At 45.2% G+C, this 12,332-nt stretch overlaps 37 non-coding genes across 37 annotated transcripts; all 37 read right to left on the bottom strand.

Moving 5' to 3' along the window:
• Window positions 1-500: 500 nt before the first annotated feature.
• Window positions 501-572, bottom strand: TRNAT-UGU (transfer RNA threonine (anticodon UGU)). Its single transcript has one exon. It is a non-coding gene; the product is annotated as a tRNA-Thr (tRNA).
• Window positions 573-878: 306 nt separating this feature from the next.
• Window positions 879-950, bottom strand: TRNAT-UGU (transfer RNA threonine (anticodon UGU)). The gene has a single exon. It is a non-coding gene; the product is annotated as a tRNA-Thr (tRNA).
• A 679-nt stretch (window positions 951-1,629) lies between these two features.
• Window positions 1,630-1,701, bottom strand: TRNAT-UGU (transfer RNA threonine (anticodon UGU)). The gene has a single exon. It is a non-coding gene; the product is annotated as a tRNA-Thr (tRNA).
• A 118-nt stretch (window positions 1,702-1,819) lies between these two features.
• Window positions 1,820-1,891, bottom strand: TRNAT-CGU (transfer RNA threonine (anticodon CGU)). The gene has a single exon. It is a non-coding gene; the product is annotated as a tRNA-Thr (tRNA).
• A 117-nt stretch (window positions 1,892-2,008) lies between these two features.
• Window positions 2,009-2,080, bottom strand: TRNAT-CGU (transfer RNA threonine (anticodon CGU)). Its single transcript has one exon. It is a non-coding gene; the product is annotated as a tRNA-Thr (tRNA).
• A 118-nt stretch (window positions 2,081-2,198) lies between these two features.
• On the bottom strand, window positions 2,199-2,270 carry TRNAT-CGU (transfer RNA threonine (anticodon CGU)). The gene has a single exon. It is a non-coding gene; the product is annotated as a tRNA-Thr (tRNA).
• Window positions 2,271-2,767: 497 nt separating this feature from the next.
• On the bottom strand, window positions 2,768-2,839 carry TRNAT-UGU (transfer RNA threonine (anticodon UGU)). The gene has a single exon. It is a non-coding gene; the product is annotated as a tRNA-Thr (tRNA).
• Window positions 2,840-3,146: 307 nt separating this feature from the next.
• Window positions 3,147-3,218, bottom strand: TRNAT-UGU (transfer RNA threonine (anticodon UGU)). The gene has a single exon. It is a non-coding gene; the product is annotated as a tRNA-Thr (tRNA).
• A 118-nt stretch (window positions 3,219-3,336) lies between these two features.
• TRNAT-CGU (transfer RNA threonine (anticodon CGU)) lies at window positions 3,337-3,408 on the bottom strand. Its single transcript has one exon. It is a non-coding gene; the product is annotated as a tRNA-Thr (tRNA).
• Window positions 3,409-3,526: 118 nt separating this feature from the next.
• Window positions 3,527-3,598, bottom strand: TRNAT-UGU (transfer RNA threonine (anticodon UGU)). The gene has a single exon. It is a non-coding gene; the product is annotated as a tRNA-Thr (tRNA).
• A 497-nt stretch (window positions 3,599-4,095) lies between these two features.
• On the bottom strand, window positions 4,096-4,167 carry TRNAT-CGU (transfer RNA threonine (anticodon CGU)). The gene has a single exon. It is a non-coding gene; the product is annotated as a tRNA-Thr (tRNA).
• Window positions 4,168-4,285: 118 nt separating this feature from the next.
• TRNAT-CGU (transfer RNA threonine (anticodon CGU)) lies at window positions 4,286-4,357 on the bottom strand. The gene has a single exon. It is a non-coding gene; the product is annotated as a tRNA-Thr (tRNA).
• Window positions 4,358-4,664: 307 nt separating this feature from the next.
• TRNAT-CGU (transfer RNA threonine (anticodon CGU)) lies at window positions 4,665-4,736 on the bottom strand. Its single transcript has one exon. It is a non-coding gene; the product is annotated as a tRNA-Thr (tRNA).
• A 307-nt stretch (window positions 4,737-5,043) lies between these two features.
• On the bottom strand, window positions 5,044-5,115 carry TRNAT-UGU (transfer RNA threonine (anticodon UGU)). Its single transcript has one exon. It is a non-coding gene; the product is annotated as a tRNA-Thr (tRNA).
• A 112-nt stretch (window positions 5,116-5,227) lies between these two features.
• TRNAT-UGU (transfer RNA threonine (anticodon UGU)) lies at window positions 5,228-5,299 on the bottom strand. Its single transcript has one exon. It is a non-coding gene; the product is annotated as a tRNA-Thr (tRNA).
• A 308-nt stretch (window positions 5,300-5,607) lies between these two features.
• Window positions 5,608-5,679, bottom strand: TRNAT-CGU (transfer RNA threonine (anticodon CGU)). The gene has a single exon. It is a non-coding gene; the product is annotated as a tRNA-Thr (tRNA).
• Window positions 5,680-5,797: 118 nt separating this feature from the next.
• On the bottom strand, window positions 5,798-5,869 carry TRNAT-UGU (transfer RNA threonine (anticodon UGU)). Its single transcript has one exon. It is a non-coding gene; the product is annotated as a tRNA-Thr (tRNA).
• Window positions 5,870-5,986: 117 nt separating this feature from the next.
• On the bottom strand, window positions 5,987-6,058 carry TRNAT-UGU (transfer RNA threonine (anticodon UGU)). Its single transcript has one exon. It is a non-coding gene; the product is annotated as a tRNA-Thr (tRNA).
• Window positions 6,059-6,176: 118 nt separating this feature from the next.
• On the bottom strand, window positions 6,177-6,248 carry TRNAT-UGU (transfer RNA threonine (anticodon UGU)). Its single transcript has one exon. It is a non-coding gene; the product is annotated as a tRNA-Thr (tRNA).
• A 307-nt stretch (window positions 6,249-6,555) lies between these two features.
• On the bottom strand, window positions 6,556-6,627 carry TRNAT-UGU (transfer RNA threonine (anticodon UGU)). Its single transcript has one exon. It is a non-coding gene; the product is annotated as a tRNA-Thr (tRNA).
• A 118-nt stretch (window positions 6,628-6,745) lies between these two features.
• On the bottom strand, window positions 6,746-6,817 carry TRNAT-CGU (transfer RNA threonine (anticodon CGU)). Its single transcript has one exon. It is a non-coding gene; the product is annotated as a tRNA-Thr (tRNA).
• Window positions 6,818-6,934: 117 nt separating this feature from the next.
• TRNAT-CGU (transfer RNA threonine (anticodon CGU)) lies at window positions 6,935-7,006 on the bottom strand. Its single transcript has one exon. It is a non-coding gene; the product is annotated as a tRNA-Thr (tRNA).
• A 118-nt stretch (window positions 7,007-7,124) lies between these two features.
• On the bottom strand, window positions 7,125-7,196 carry TRNAT-CGU (transfer RNA threonine (anticodon CGU)). The gene has a single exon. It is a non-coding gene; the product is annotated as a tRNA-Thr (tRNA).
• A 117-nt stretch (window positions 7,197-7,313) lies between these two features.
• TRNAT-UGU (transfer RNA threonine (anticodon UGU)) lies at window positions 7,314-7,385 on the bottom strand. The gene has a single exon. It is a non-coding gene; the product is annotated as a tRNA-Thr (tRNA).
• Window positions 7,386-7,874: 489 nt separating this feature from the next.
• TRNAT-CGU (transfer RNA threonine (anticodon CGU)) lies at window positions 7,875-7,946 on the bottom strand. The gene has a single exon. It is a non-coding gene; the product is annotated as a tRNA-Thr (tRNA).
• Window positions 7,947-8,253: 307 nt separating this feature from the next.
• On the bottom strand, window positions 8,254-8,325 carry TRNAT-CGU (transfer RNA threonine (anticodon CGU)). Its single transcript has one exon. It is a non-coding gene; the product is annotated as a tRNA-Thr (tRNA).
• Window positions 8,326-8,443: 118 nt separating this feature from the next.
• On the bottom strand, window positions 8,444-8,515 carry TRNAT-CGU (transfer RNA threonine (anticodon CGU)). Its single transcript has one exon. It is a non-coding gene; the product is annotated as a tRNA-Thr (tRNA).
• Window positions 8,516-9,012: 497 nt separating this feature from the next.
• Window positions 9,013-9,084, bottom strand: TRNAT-UGU (transfer RNA threonine (anticodon UGU)). Its single transcript has one exon. It is a non-coding gene; the product is annotated as a tRNA-Thr (tRNA).
• Window positions 9,085-9,202: 118 nt separating this feature from the next.
• On the bottom strand, window positions 9,203-9,274 carry TRNAT-CGU (transfer RNA threonine (anticodon CGU)). Its single transcript has one exon. It is a non-coding gene; the product is annotated as a tRNA-Thr (tRNA).
• Window positions 9,275-9,389: 115 nt separating this feature from the next.
• TRNAT-CGU (transfer RNA threonine (anticodon CGU)) lies at window positions 9,390-9,461 on the bottom strand. The gene has a single exon. It is a non-coding gene; the product is annotated as a tRNA-Thr (tRNA).
• A 496-nt stretch (window positions 9,462-9,957) lies between these two features.
• On the bottom strand, window positions 9,958-10,029 carry TRNAT-CGU (transfer RNA threonine (anticodon CGU)). Its single transcript has one exon. It is a non-coding gene; the product is annotated as a tRNA-Thr (tRNA).
• A 308-nt stretch (window positions 10,030-10,337) lies between these two features.
• TRNAT-UGU (transfer RNA threonine (anticodon UGU)) lies at window positions 10,338-10,409 on the bottom strand. The gene has a single exon. It is a non-coding gene; the product is annotated as a tRNA-Thr (tRNA).
• A 495-nt stretch (window positions 10,410-10,904) lies between these two features.
• TRNAT-UGU (transfer RNA threonine (anticodon UGU)) lies at window positions 10,905-10,976 on the bottom strand. The gene has a single exon. It is a non-coding gene; the product is annotated as a tRNA-Thr (tRNA).
• Window positions 10,977-11,094: 118 nt separating this feature from the next.
• On the bottom strand, window positions 11,095-11,166 carry TRNAT-CGU (transfer RNA threonine (anticodon CGU)). The gene has a single exon. It is a non-coding gene; the product is annotated as a tRNA-Thr (tRNA).
• Window positions 11,167-11,473: 307 nt separating this feature from the next.
• TRNAT-UGU (transfer RNA threonine (anticodon UGU)) lies at window positions 11,474-11,545 on the bottom strand. Its single transcript has one exon. It is a non-coding gene; the product is annotated as a tRNA-Thr (tRNA).
• A 496-nt stretch (window positions 11,546-12,041) lies between these two features.
• Window positions 12,042-12,113, bottom strand: TRNAT-UGU (transfer RNA threonine (anticodon UGU)). The gene has a single exon. It is a non-coding gene; the product is annotated as a tRNA-Thr (tRNA).
• Window positions 12,114-12,230: 117 nt separating this feature from the next.
• TRNAT-UGU (transfer RNA threonine (anticodon UGU)) lies at window positions 12,231-12,302 on the bottom strand. The gene has a single exon. It is a non-coding gene; the product is annotated as a tRNA-Thr (tRNA).
• Between the last annotated feature and the right edge of the window lie 30 nt (window positions 12,303-12,332).

The raw sequence follows: 12,332 nt of genomic DNA, 5'->3' as shown, positions 1-12,332 counted from the left end.
GCCGGTGACAGCGTCCAACCAACAGTTACATGAAAGCACAGCTGACGCTATACGAGGGAAAGCTAGTTCCTAGTTGTCCGAACGTTCATGACTAACCATAAAAATAATAAAAATAACTAATGCCGCCAGTGAGGTTTGAACTCAAGACCCCTGGTTTACAAGACCACTGCTCTACCACTTACCTATAGCGGCCGATGAAAGTGTCCAACCAACATTTGCATCAAAGCACAGCTGTCGCCATACGAGGGAAAACTGTTTCTCGTTATCCGAACGTTCATGAATAACCATAAAAATAATAAAAAAAAACTAATGCCGCCAGTGAGGCTTGAACTCACCAACCCTGGGTTACGAGACTGGTGCTCTACCACTGAGCTAAAGCGGCCGGTGCCAGCGTCCAACCAACAGTTACATCAAAGCACAGCTGACGCTATACTAGGGAAAACTGGTTCCTCGTTATCCGAACGTTCATGAGTAACCATAAGAATAATAAAAATAACTAATGCCGCCAGTGAGGTTTGAACTCACGACCCCTGGTTTACAAGACCAGTGCTCTACCACTGAGCTATAGCAGCCGGTGAAAGCGTCCAACCAACATTTGCATCAAAGCACAGCTGTCGCCATACGAGGAAAAACTGGTGCCTCGTTATCCGAAAGTTTATGACTACCCATAAAAGTAATAAAGGAACTAATTCCGTCAGTGAGGTTAGAACTCACGACCCCTGGTTTACGAGACCAGTGCTCTACCACAGAGCTATAGCGGCCGGTGAAAGAGTCCAACCAACAGTTACATCAAAGCACAGCTGTCGCTATATGCGGGAAAACTGTTTCTCGTTATCCGAACGTTCATGAATAACCATAAAAATAATAAAAATCACTAATGCCGCCAGTGAGGTACCAACTCAAGACCCCTGGTTTACAAGACCAGTGCTCTACCACTGAGCTATAGCGGCCGATTAAAGTGTCCAACCAACATTTGCATCAAAGCACAGCTGTCGCCATACGAGAAAAAACTGGTTCCTCGTTATCCGAACGTTCATGAATAACCATAAAAATAATAAAAATAACTAATGCCGCCAGTGAGGCTTGAACTCACCAACCCTAGTTTACGAGACCAGTGCTCTACCACTGAGCTATAGGAGCCGGTGACAGCGTCCAACCAACCGTAACATCAAAGCACAGCTGACGCTATACGAGGGAAAACTGATTCCTCGTTATTTGAACGTTCATGAGTAATCATAAAAATAATAAAAATAACTAATCCCGCCAGTGAGGTTTGAACTCACGACCCCTGGTTTACGAGACCAGCGCTCTACCACTGAGGCTGGTGAAAGCGTCCAACCAACAGTTGCATCAAAGCACAGCTGTTGCTATACGAGAAAAAACTGGTTCCTCGTTATCCGAACGTGTATGAGTACCCATAAAAATAATAAAGGAACTAATACCGCCAGTGAGGTTTGAACTCACGACCCCTTGTTTACGAGACGAGTGCTCTACCACTGAGCTATTGCGGCCGATGAAAGCGTCCAACCAACAGTTGCATCAAAGCACAGCAGTCGGTATACGAGAGAAACCTTTTTCCTCAATATCCGAACGATCATGAATGCCCATGAAAATAATGAAAATAACAAATGCCGCCAGTGAGGTTTGAACTCACGGCCCCTGGTTTACAAGACCAGTGATCTACCACTGAGCTATAGCGGCCTGTGAAAGCGTCCAGCCAACAGTTGCATCAAAGCACAGCTGTTGCTATACGACGGAAAACTGGTTCCTCGTTATCCGAAAGTTTATCAATACCAACAAAATTAATAAAAATAAGTAATGCCGCCAGTGAGGTTTGAACTCACGACCCCTGGTTTACGAGACCAGTGCTCTACCACTGAGCTATAGCGGCCGGTGACAGCGTCCAATCAACAGTTACATGAAAGCACAGCTGACGCTATACGAGGGAAAACTAGTTCCTCGTTATCCGAACGTTCATGAGTAACCATAAAAATAATAAAGGAACTAATTCCGCCAGTGAGGTTTGAACTCACGACCCCTGGTTTACGAGACCAGTGCTCTACCACTGAGCTATTGCGGCCGATAAAAGCGTCCAACCAACAGTTGCATCAACGCACAGCAGTCGGTATACGAGAGAAAAATTGTTCCTCAATATCCGAACGATCCTGAGTACTCATAAGAATAATGAAAATAACAAATGCCGCCAGTGAGGTTTGAACTCACGACCCCTGGTTTACGAGACCAGTGCTCTACCACTGAGCTATAGCGGCCGATGAAAGTGTCCAACCAACATTTGCATCAAAGCACAGCTGTCGCAATACGAGGAAAAACTGGTTCCTCGTTATCCGAACGTTCATGAATAACCATAAAAATAATAAAAATAACTAATGCCGCCAGTGAGGCTTGAACTCACAAACCCTGGTTTACGAGACCAGTGCTCTACCAATGAGCTATAGCGGCCTGTGAAACCGTCCAGCCAACAGTTGCATCAAAGCACAGCTGTTGCTATAGGAGGGAAAACTGGTTCCTCGTTATCCGAAAGTTTATGAGTACCCATAAAAATAATAAAAGAACTAATTCCGCCAGTGAGGTTAGAACTCACGACGCCTGGTTTACGAGACCAGTGCTGTACCACTGAGCTATAGCGGCCGGTGAAAGCGTCCAAGCAACAGTTACATCAAATCACAGCTGTTGCTATACGAGGGAAAACTAGTTTCTCGTTATCCGAACGTTCATGAATACCAACAAAAATAATAAAAATAAGTAATTCCGCCAGTGGGGTTTGAGCTCACGACCCCTGGTTTACAAGACCAGTACTCTACCACTGAGCTATCGCGGCAGATGAAAGTGCCCAACCAACATTTGCATGAAAGCACTGATGTCGCCATACGAGAGAAAACTGGTTCCTCGTTATCCGAACGTTTATGAGTACCCATAAAAATAATAAAGGAACTACTTCCGCCAGTGAGGTTTGAACTCACGACCCCTGGTTTACGAGACTAGTGCTCTACCACTGAGCTATAGCGGCCGGTGACAGCGTCCAACCAACAGTTACATCAAAGCACAGCTGACGCTATGCTAGGGAAAACAGGTTCCTCGTTATCCGAACGTTCATGAGTAACCATAAGAATAATAAAAATAACTAATGCCGCCAGTGACGTTTGAACTCACGACCCCTGGTTTACAAGACCAGTGCTCTACCACAGAGCTATAGCAGCCGGTGAAAGCGTCCAACCAACAGTTACATCAAATCACAGCTGTTGCTATACGAGAAAAAACTGGTTTCTCGTTATCCGAACGTTCATCAATAACCATAAAAATAATAAAAATAACTAATGCCGCCAGTGAGGCTTGAACTCACCAACCCTGGTTTACGAGACCAGTGCTCTACCACTGAGCTATAGCGGCCGGTGACAGCGTCCAACAAACAGTTACATCAAAGCACAGCTGACGCTATACGAGGGAAAACTGTTTGCTCGTTATCCGAACGTTCATGAGTACCCATAAAAATAATAAAAATAACAATTGCCGCCAGTGAGGTTCAAACTCACGACCCCTGGTTTACAAGAGCAGTGCTCTACCACTGAGCTATACCGGCCGATGAAAGTGTCCAACCAACATTTGCATCAAAGCACAGCTGTCGCCATACGAGGGAAAACTGGTTCCTCATTATCCGAAAGTTTATGACTACCCATAAAAGTAATAAAGGAACTAATTCCGTCAGTGAGGTTAGAACTCACGACCCCTGGTTTACGAGACCAGTGCTCTACCACTGAGCTATAGTGGCCGGTGAAAGAGTCCAACTAACAGTTACATCAAAGCACAGCTGTCGCTATACGCGGGAAAACTGGTTTCTCGTTATCCGAACGTTCATGAATAACAATAAAAATAATAAAAATAACTAATGCCGCCAGTGAGGTTTCAACTCAAGACCCCTGGTTTACAAGACCTGTGCTCTACCACTGAGCTATAGCAGCCGATGAAAGTGTCCAACCAACATTTGCATTAAAGCACAGCAGTTGGTATACGTGAAAAAACTTGTTCCTCAATATCCGAACGATCCTGAGTACTCATAAGAATAATGAAAATAACTAATGCCGCCAGGGAGGTTTGAACTCACGACCCCTGGTTTACGAGACCAGTGCTCTACCACTGAGCTATAGCGGCCGATGAAAGTGTCCAACCAACATTTGCATCAAAGCACAGCTGTCGCCATTCGAGAAAAAACTGGTTCCTCGTTATCCGAACGTTCATGAGTACTCATAAAAATAATAAAAATAACTAATGCCGCCAGTGAGGCTTGAACTCACCAACCCTGGTTTACGAGACCAGTGCTCTACCACTGAGCTATAGCGGCCGGTGACAGCGTCCAACCAACAGTAACATCAAAGCACAGCTGACGCTATACGAGGGAAAACTGATTCCTCGTTATCCGAACGTTCATGAGTACCCATAAAAATAATAAAGGAACTAATACCGCCAGTGAGGTTTGAAATCACGACCCCTTGCTTACGAGACCAGTGCTCTACCACTGAGCTATTGCGGCCGATGAAAGCGTCCAACCAACAGTTGCATCAAAGCACAGCAGTCGGTATACGAGAGAAACCTTTTTCCTCAATATCCGAACGATCATGAATGCCCATGAAAATAATGAAAATAACAAATGCCGCCAGTGAGGTTTGAACTCACGGCCCCTGGTTTACGAGACCAGTGCTCTACAACTGAGCTATAGCGGCCGGTGACAGCGTCCAATCAACAGTTACATGAAAGCACAGCTGACGCTATACGACGGAAAACTAGTTCCTCGTTATCAGAACGTTCATGAGTAACCATAAAAATAATAAGGGAACTAATACCGCCAGTGAGGTTTGAACTCACGACCCCTTGTTTACGAGACCAGTGCTCTACCACTGAGCTATTGCGGCCGATGAAAGCGTCCAACCAACAGTTGCATCAAAGCACAGCAGTCGGTATACGAGAGAAACCTTTTTCCTCAATATCCGAACGATCATGAATGCCCATGAAAATAATGAAAATAACAAATGCCGCCAGTGAGGTTTGAACTCACGGCCCCTGGTTTACAAGACCAGTGCTCTACCACTGAGCTATAGCGGCCTGTGAAAGCGTCCAGCCAACAGTTGCATCAAAGCACAACTGACGCTATACGAGGGAAAACCGGTCCCTCGTTATCCGAACAATCATGTATAAAACTATTGAAAATAAAAAATGCCGCCAGTGAGCTTTGAACTCACGACCCCTGGTTTACAAGACCAGTGCTCTACCACTGAGCTATAGCGGCCTGTGAAAGCGTCCAGCCAACAGTTGCATCAAAGCACAGCTGCTGCTATACGAGGAAAAACTGGTTTCTCGTTATCCGAACGTTCATGAGTACCCATAAAAATAATGAAAATAACTAATGCCGCCAGTGAGGTTAAAACTCACGACTCCTGGTTCACGAGACCAGTGCTCTACCACTGAGCTATAGCGGCCGGTGAAAGCGTCCAACCAACAGTTACATCAAATCACAGCTGTTGCTATACGAGGGAAAACTAGTTTCTCGTTATCCGAACGTTCATGAATACCAACAAAAATAATAAAAATAAGTAAATCCGCCAGTGAGGTTTGAACTCACGACCCCTGGTTTACGAGACCAGTGCTCTACCACTGAGCTATAGCGGCCCGTGACAGCGTCCAACCAACAGTTACATCAAAGCACAGCAGTTGGTATACGAGAAAAAACTAGTTCCTCGTTATCCGAACGTTCATGAGTAACCATAAGAATAATAAAAATAATTAATGCCGCCAGTGAGGTTGGAACTCACGACCCCTGGTTTACAAGACCAGTGCTCTACCACTCAGCTATAGCGGCCGATGAAAGTGTCCAACCAACATTTGCATCAAAGCACTGCTGTCGCCATACGAGAGAAAACTGGTTCCTGGTTATCCGAACGTTTATGAGTACCCATAAAAATAATGAAGGAACTAATTCCGCCAGTGAGGTTTGAACTCACGACCCCTGGTTTACAAGACCAGTGCTCTACCACTGAGCTATAGCGGCCGATGAAAGCGTCCAACCAACAGTTGCATCAAAGCACAGCAGTCGGTATACGAGAGAAACCTTTTTCCTCAATATCCGAACGATCATGAATGCCCATGAAAATAATGAAAATAACAAATGCCGCCAGTGAGGTTTGAACTCACGGCCCCTGGTTTACAAGACCAGTGATCTACCACTGAGCTATAGCGGCCTGTGAAAGCGTCCAGCCAACAGTTGCATCAAAGCACAGCTGTTGCTATACGACGGAAAACTGGTTCCTCGTTATCCGAACGTGTATGAGTACCCATAAAAATAATAAAGGAACTAATACCGCCAGTGAGGTTTGAACTCACGACCCCTTGTTTACGAGACGAGTGCTCTACCACTGAGCTATTGCGGCCGATGAAAGCGTCCAACCAACAGTTGCATCAAAGCACAGCAGTCGGTATACGAGAGAAACCTTTTTCCTCAATATCCGAACGATCATGAATGCCCATGAAAATAATGAAAATAACAAATGCCGCCAGTGAGGTTTGAACTCACGGCCCCTGGTTTACAAGACCAGTGATCTACCACTGAGCTATAGCGGCCTGTGAAAGCGTCCAGCCAACAGTTGCATCAAAGCACAGCTGTTGCTATACGACGGAAAACTGGTTCCTCGTTATCCGAAAGTTTATCAATACCAACAAAATTAATAAAAATAAGTAATGCCGCCAGTGAGGTTTGAACTCACGACCCCTGGTTTACGAGACCAGTGCTCTACCACTGAGCTATAGCGGCCGGTGACAGCGTCCAATCAACAGTTACATGAAAGCACAGCTGACGCTATACGAGGGAAAACTAGTTCCTCGTTATCCGAACGTTCATGAGTAACCATAAAAATAATAAAGGAACTAATTCCGCCAGTGAGGTTTGAACTCACGACCCCTGGTTTACGAGACCAGTGCTCTACCACTGAGCTATTGCGGCCGATAAAAGCGTCCAACCAACAGTTGCATCAACGCACAGCAGTCGGTATACGAGAGAAAAATTGTTCCTCAATATCCGAACGATCCTGAGTACTCATAAGAATAATGAAAATAACAAATGCCGCCAGTGAGGTTTGAACTCACGACCCCTGGTTTACGAGACCAGTGCTCTACCACTGAGCTATAGCGGCCGATGAAAGTGTCCAACCAACATTTGCATCAAAGCACAGCTGTCGCTATATGCGGGAAAACTGTTTCTCGTTATCCGAACGTTCATGAATAACCATAAAAATAATAAAAATCACTAATGCCGCCAGTGAGGTACCAACTCAAGACCCCTGGTTTACAAGACCAGTGCTCTACCACTGAGCTATAGCGGCCGATTAAAGTGTCCAACCAACATTTGCATCAAAGCACAGCTGTCGCCATACGAGAAAAAACTGGTTCCTCGTTATCCGAACGTTCATGAATAACCATAAAAATAATAAAAATAACTAATGCCGCCAGTGAGGCTTGAACTCACCAACCCTGGTTTACGAGACCAGTGCTCTACCACTGAGCTATAGGAGCCGGTGACAGCGTCCAACCAACCGTAACATCAAAGCACAGCTGACGCTATACGAGGGAAAACTGATTCCTCGTTATTTGAACGTTCATGAGTAATCATAAAAATAATAAAAATAACTAATCCCGCCAGTGAGGTTTGAACTCACGACCCCTGGTTTACGAGACCAGCGCTCTACCACTGAGGCTGGTGAAAGCGTCCAACCAACAGTTGCATCAAAGCACAGCTGTTGCTATACGAGAAAAAACTGGTTCCTCGTTATCCGAACGTGTATGAGTACCCATAAAAATAATAAAGGAACTAATACCGCCAGTGAGGTTTGAACTCACGACCCCTTGTTTACGAGACGAGTGCTCTACCACTGAGCTATAGCGGCCGATGAAAGTGTCCAACCAACATTTGCATCAAAGCACAGCTGTCGCAATACGAGGAAAAACTGGTTCCTCGTTATCCGAACGTTCATGAATAACCATAAAAATAATAAAAATAACTAATGCCGCCAGTGAGGCTTGAACTCACAAACCCTGGTTTACGAGACCAGTGCTCTACCAATGAGCTATAGCGGCCTGTGAAACCGTCCAGCCAACAGTTGCATCAAAGCACAGCTGTTGCTATACGAGGGAAAACTGGTTCCTCGTTATCCGAAAGTTTATGAGTACCCATAAAAATAATAAAAGAACTAATTCCGCCAGTGAGGTTTGAACTCACGACCCCTGGTTTACGAGACCAGTGCTCTACCACTGAGCTATTGCGGCCGATAAAAGCGTCCAACCAACAGTTGCATCAACGCACAGCAGTCGGTATACGAGAGAAAAATTGTTCCTCAATATCCGAACGATCCTGAGTACTCATAAGAATAATGAAAATAACAAATGCCGCCAGTGAGGTTTGAACTCACGACCCCTGGTTTACGAGACCAGTGCTCTACCACTGAGCTATAGCGGCCGATGAAAGTGTCCAACCAACATTTGCATCAAAGCACAGCTGTCGCAATACGAGGAAAAACTGGTTCCTCGTTATCCGAACGTTCATGAATAACCATAAAAATAATAAAAATAACTAATGCCGCCAGTGAGGCTTGAACTCACAAACCCTGGTTTACGAGACCAGTGCTCTACCAATGAGCTATAGCGGCCTGTGAAACCGTCCAGCCAACAGTTGCATCAAAGCACAGCTGTTGCTATACGAGGGAAAACTGGTTCCTCGTTATCCGAAAGTTTATGAGTACCCATAAAAATAATAAAAGAACTAATTCCGCCAGTGAGGTTAGAACTCACGACGCCTGGTTTACGAGACCAGTGCTGTACCACTGAGCTATAGCGGCCGGTGAAAGCGTCCAAGCAACAGTTACATCAAATCACAGCTGTTGCTATACGAGGGAAAACTAGTTTCTCGTTATCCGAACGTTCATGAATACCAACAAAAATAATAAAAGTAACTAATGCCGCCAGTGAGGTTTGAACTCACGACCCCTGGTTTACAAGACCAGTGCTCTACCACTGAGCTATAGCGGCCTGTGAAACCGTCCAGCCAACAGTTGCATCAAAGCACAGCTGTTGCTATACGAGGGAAAACTGGTTCCTCGTTATCCGAAAGTTTATGAGTATCCATAAAAATAATGAAAATAACAAATGCCGCCAGTGAGGTTTTAACTCACGACCCCTGGTTTACGAGACCAGTGCTGTACCACTGAGCTATAGCGGCCGGTGAAAGCCTCCAACACACAGTTACATCAGAGCACAGCTGTCGCTATACGAGGGAAAACTGGTTCCTCGTTATCCGAACGTTCATGAGTATCCATAAAGATGAAAATAACAAATGCCGCCAGTGAGGTTTTAACTCACGACCCCTTGTTTACGAGACCAGTGCTCTACCACTGAGCTATAGCGGCTGGTGACCGCGTCCAACCAACAGTTACATCAAAGCACATCTGACGCTATACGAGGGAAAACTGGTTCCTCGTTATCCGAAAGTTTATGACTACCCATAAAATAATAAAAATAACAAATGCCACCAATGAGGTTTGAACTCACGACCCCTGGTTTACGAGACCAGTGCTGTACTACTGAGCTATAGCGGCCTGTGAATCCGTCCAGCCAACAGTTGCATCAAAGCACAGCTGTTGCTATACGAGGGAAAACTGGTTCCTCGTTATCTGAAAGTTTATGAGTACCCATAAAAATAATAAAAGAACTAATTCCGCCAGTGAGGTTAGAACTCACGACGCCTGGTTTACGAGACCAGTGCTGTACCACTGAGCTATAGCGGCCGGTGAAAGCGTCCAACCAACAGTTACATCAGAGCACAGCTGTCGCTATACGAGGGAAAACTGGTTTCTCGTTATCCGAACGTTCATGAGTATCCATAAAAATAATAAAAATAACTAATGCCGCCAGTGAGGCTTGAACTCACCAACCCTGGTTTACGAGACCAGTGCTCTACCACTGAGCTATAGCGGCCGGTGACAGCTTCCAACCAACAGTTACATCAAATCACAGCTGTTGCTATACGAGGGAAAACTAGTTTCTCGTTATCCGAACGTTCATGAATACCAACAAAAATAATAAAAATAAGTAATCCCACCAGTGAGGTTTGAACTCACGACCCCTGGTTTACGAGACCAGTGCTCTACCACTTAGCTATAGCGGCCGGTGACAGCGTCCAACCAACAATTACATGAAAGCACAGCTGACGCTATACGAGGAAAAACAAGTTCCTTGTTATCCGAACGTTCATGAGTTACCATAAAAATAATAAAAGTAACTAATGCCGCCAGTGAGGTTTGAACTCACGACCCCTGGTTTACAAGACCAGTGCTCTACCACTGAGCTATAGCGGCCGATGAAGTATCCGACCAACATTTGCATCAAAGCACAGCTGTCGCTATACTAGGGAAAACTGGTTCCTCGTTATCCGAAAGTTTATGACTACCCATAAAATAATAAAAATAACAAATGCCACCAATGAGGTTTGAACTCACGACCCCTGGTTTACGAGACCAGTGCTGTACTACTGAGCTATAGCGGCCGATGAAAGTGTCCAACCAACAGTTGCATCAAAGCACAGCAGTTGGTATACGAGAAAAAACTGGTTCCTCATTATTCGAACGTTCATGAGTAACCATAGAAACAATAAAAATAACTAATTCCGCCATTGAGGTTAGAACTCACGACCCCTGGTTTACGAGACCAGTGCTGTACCACTGAGCTATAGCGGCCGGTGAAAGTGTCCAACCAACAGTTGCATCAAAGCACAGCAGTCGGTATACGAGAGAAACTTTTTCCTCAATATCCGAACGATCATGAATGCCCATGAAAATAATGAAAATAACAAATGCCGCCAGTGAGGTTTGAACTCACGGCCCCTGGTTTACAAGACCAGTGCTCTACCACTGAGCTATAGCGGCCTGTGAAAGCGTCCAGCCAACAGTTGCATCAAAGCACAGCTGTTGCTATACGACGGAAAACTGGTTCCTCGTTATCCGAAAGTTTATCAATACCAACAAAATTAATAAAAATAAGTAATGCCGCCAGTGAGGTTTGAACTCACGACCCCTGGTTTACGAGACCAGTGCTCTACCACTGAGCTATAGCGGCCGGTGACAGTGTCCAATCAACAGTTACATGAAAGCACAGCTGACGCTATACGAGGGAAAACTAGTTCCTCGTTATCCGAACGTTCATGAGTAACCATAAAAATAATAAAGGAACTAATTCCGCCAGTGAGGTTTGAACTCACGACCCCTGGTTTACGAGACCAGTGGTCTACCACTGAGCTATTGCGGCCGATAAAAGCGTCCAACCAACAGTTGCATCAACGCACAGCAGTCGGTATACGAGAGAAAAATTGTTCCTCAATATCCGAACGATCATGAGTACCCATAAAAATAATGAAAATAACAAATGCCGGAAGTGAGGTTTGAACTCACGACCCCTGGTTTACAAGACCAGTGCTCTACCACTGAGCTATAGCGGCCGATGAAAGTGTCCAACCAACATTTGCGTCAAAGCACTGCTTTCGCCATACGAGAGAAAACTGGTTCCTCGTTATCCGAACGTTCATGAGTACCCATAAAAATAATGAAAATAACTACTGCCGCCAGTGAGGTTAAAACTCACGACTCCTGGTTCACGAGACCAGTGCTCTACCACTGAGCTATAGCGGCCGGTGAAAGCGTCCAACCAACAGTTACATCAAATCACAGCTGTTGGTATACGAGGGAAAACTAGTTTCTCGTTATCCGAACGTTCATGAGTACCAACAAAAATAATAAAAGTAACTAATGCCGCCAGTGAGGCTTGAAGTCACCAACCCTGGTTTACGAGACCAGTGCTCTACCACTGAGCTATAGCTTCCGATGAATTGTGCAACCAACATTTGCATCAAAGCACAGATGTCGCTATACGAGGGAAAACTGGTTCCTCGTTATCCGAAAGTTTATGACTACCCATAAAATAATAAAAATAACAAATTCCACCAATGAGGTTTGAACTCACGACCCCTGGTTTACACAACCAGTGCTCTACCACTGAGCTATAGCGGCCGATGAAAGTGTCCAACCAACATTTGCATCAAAGCACTGCTGTCGCCATACGAGAGAAAACTGGTTCCTCGTTATCCGAACGTTTATGAGTACACATAAAAATAATAAAGGAACTAATTCCGCCAGTGAGGTTTGAACTCACGACCCCTGGTTTACAAGACCAGTGCTCTACCACTGAGCTATAGCGGCCGGTGACAGCGTCCAACCAACAGTTACATC

Source organism: Rhipicephalus microplus, chromosome 4 (genome assembly GCF_043290135.1).
Source record: "Rhipicephalus microplus isolate Deutch F79 chromosome 4, USDA_Rmic, whole genome shotgun sequence".
Taxonomy (NCBI): domain Eukaryota; kingdom Metazoa; phylum Arthropoda; class Arachnida; order Ixodida; family Ixodidae; genus Rhipicephalus; species Rhipicephalus microplus.
The sequence above is the reverse complement of the archived record's forward strand: the minus strand, read 5'-3'. Positions and strand labels throughout refer to the sequence as shown.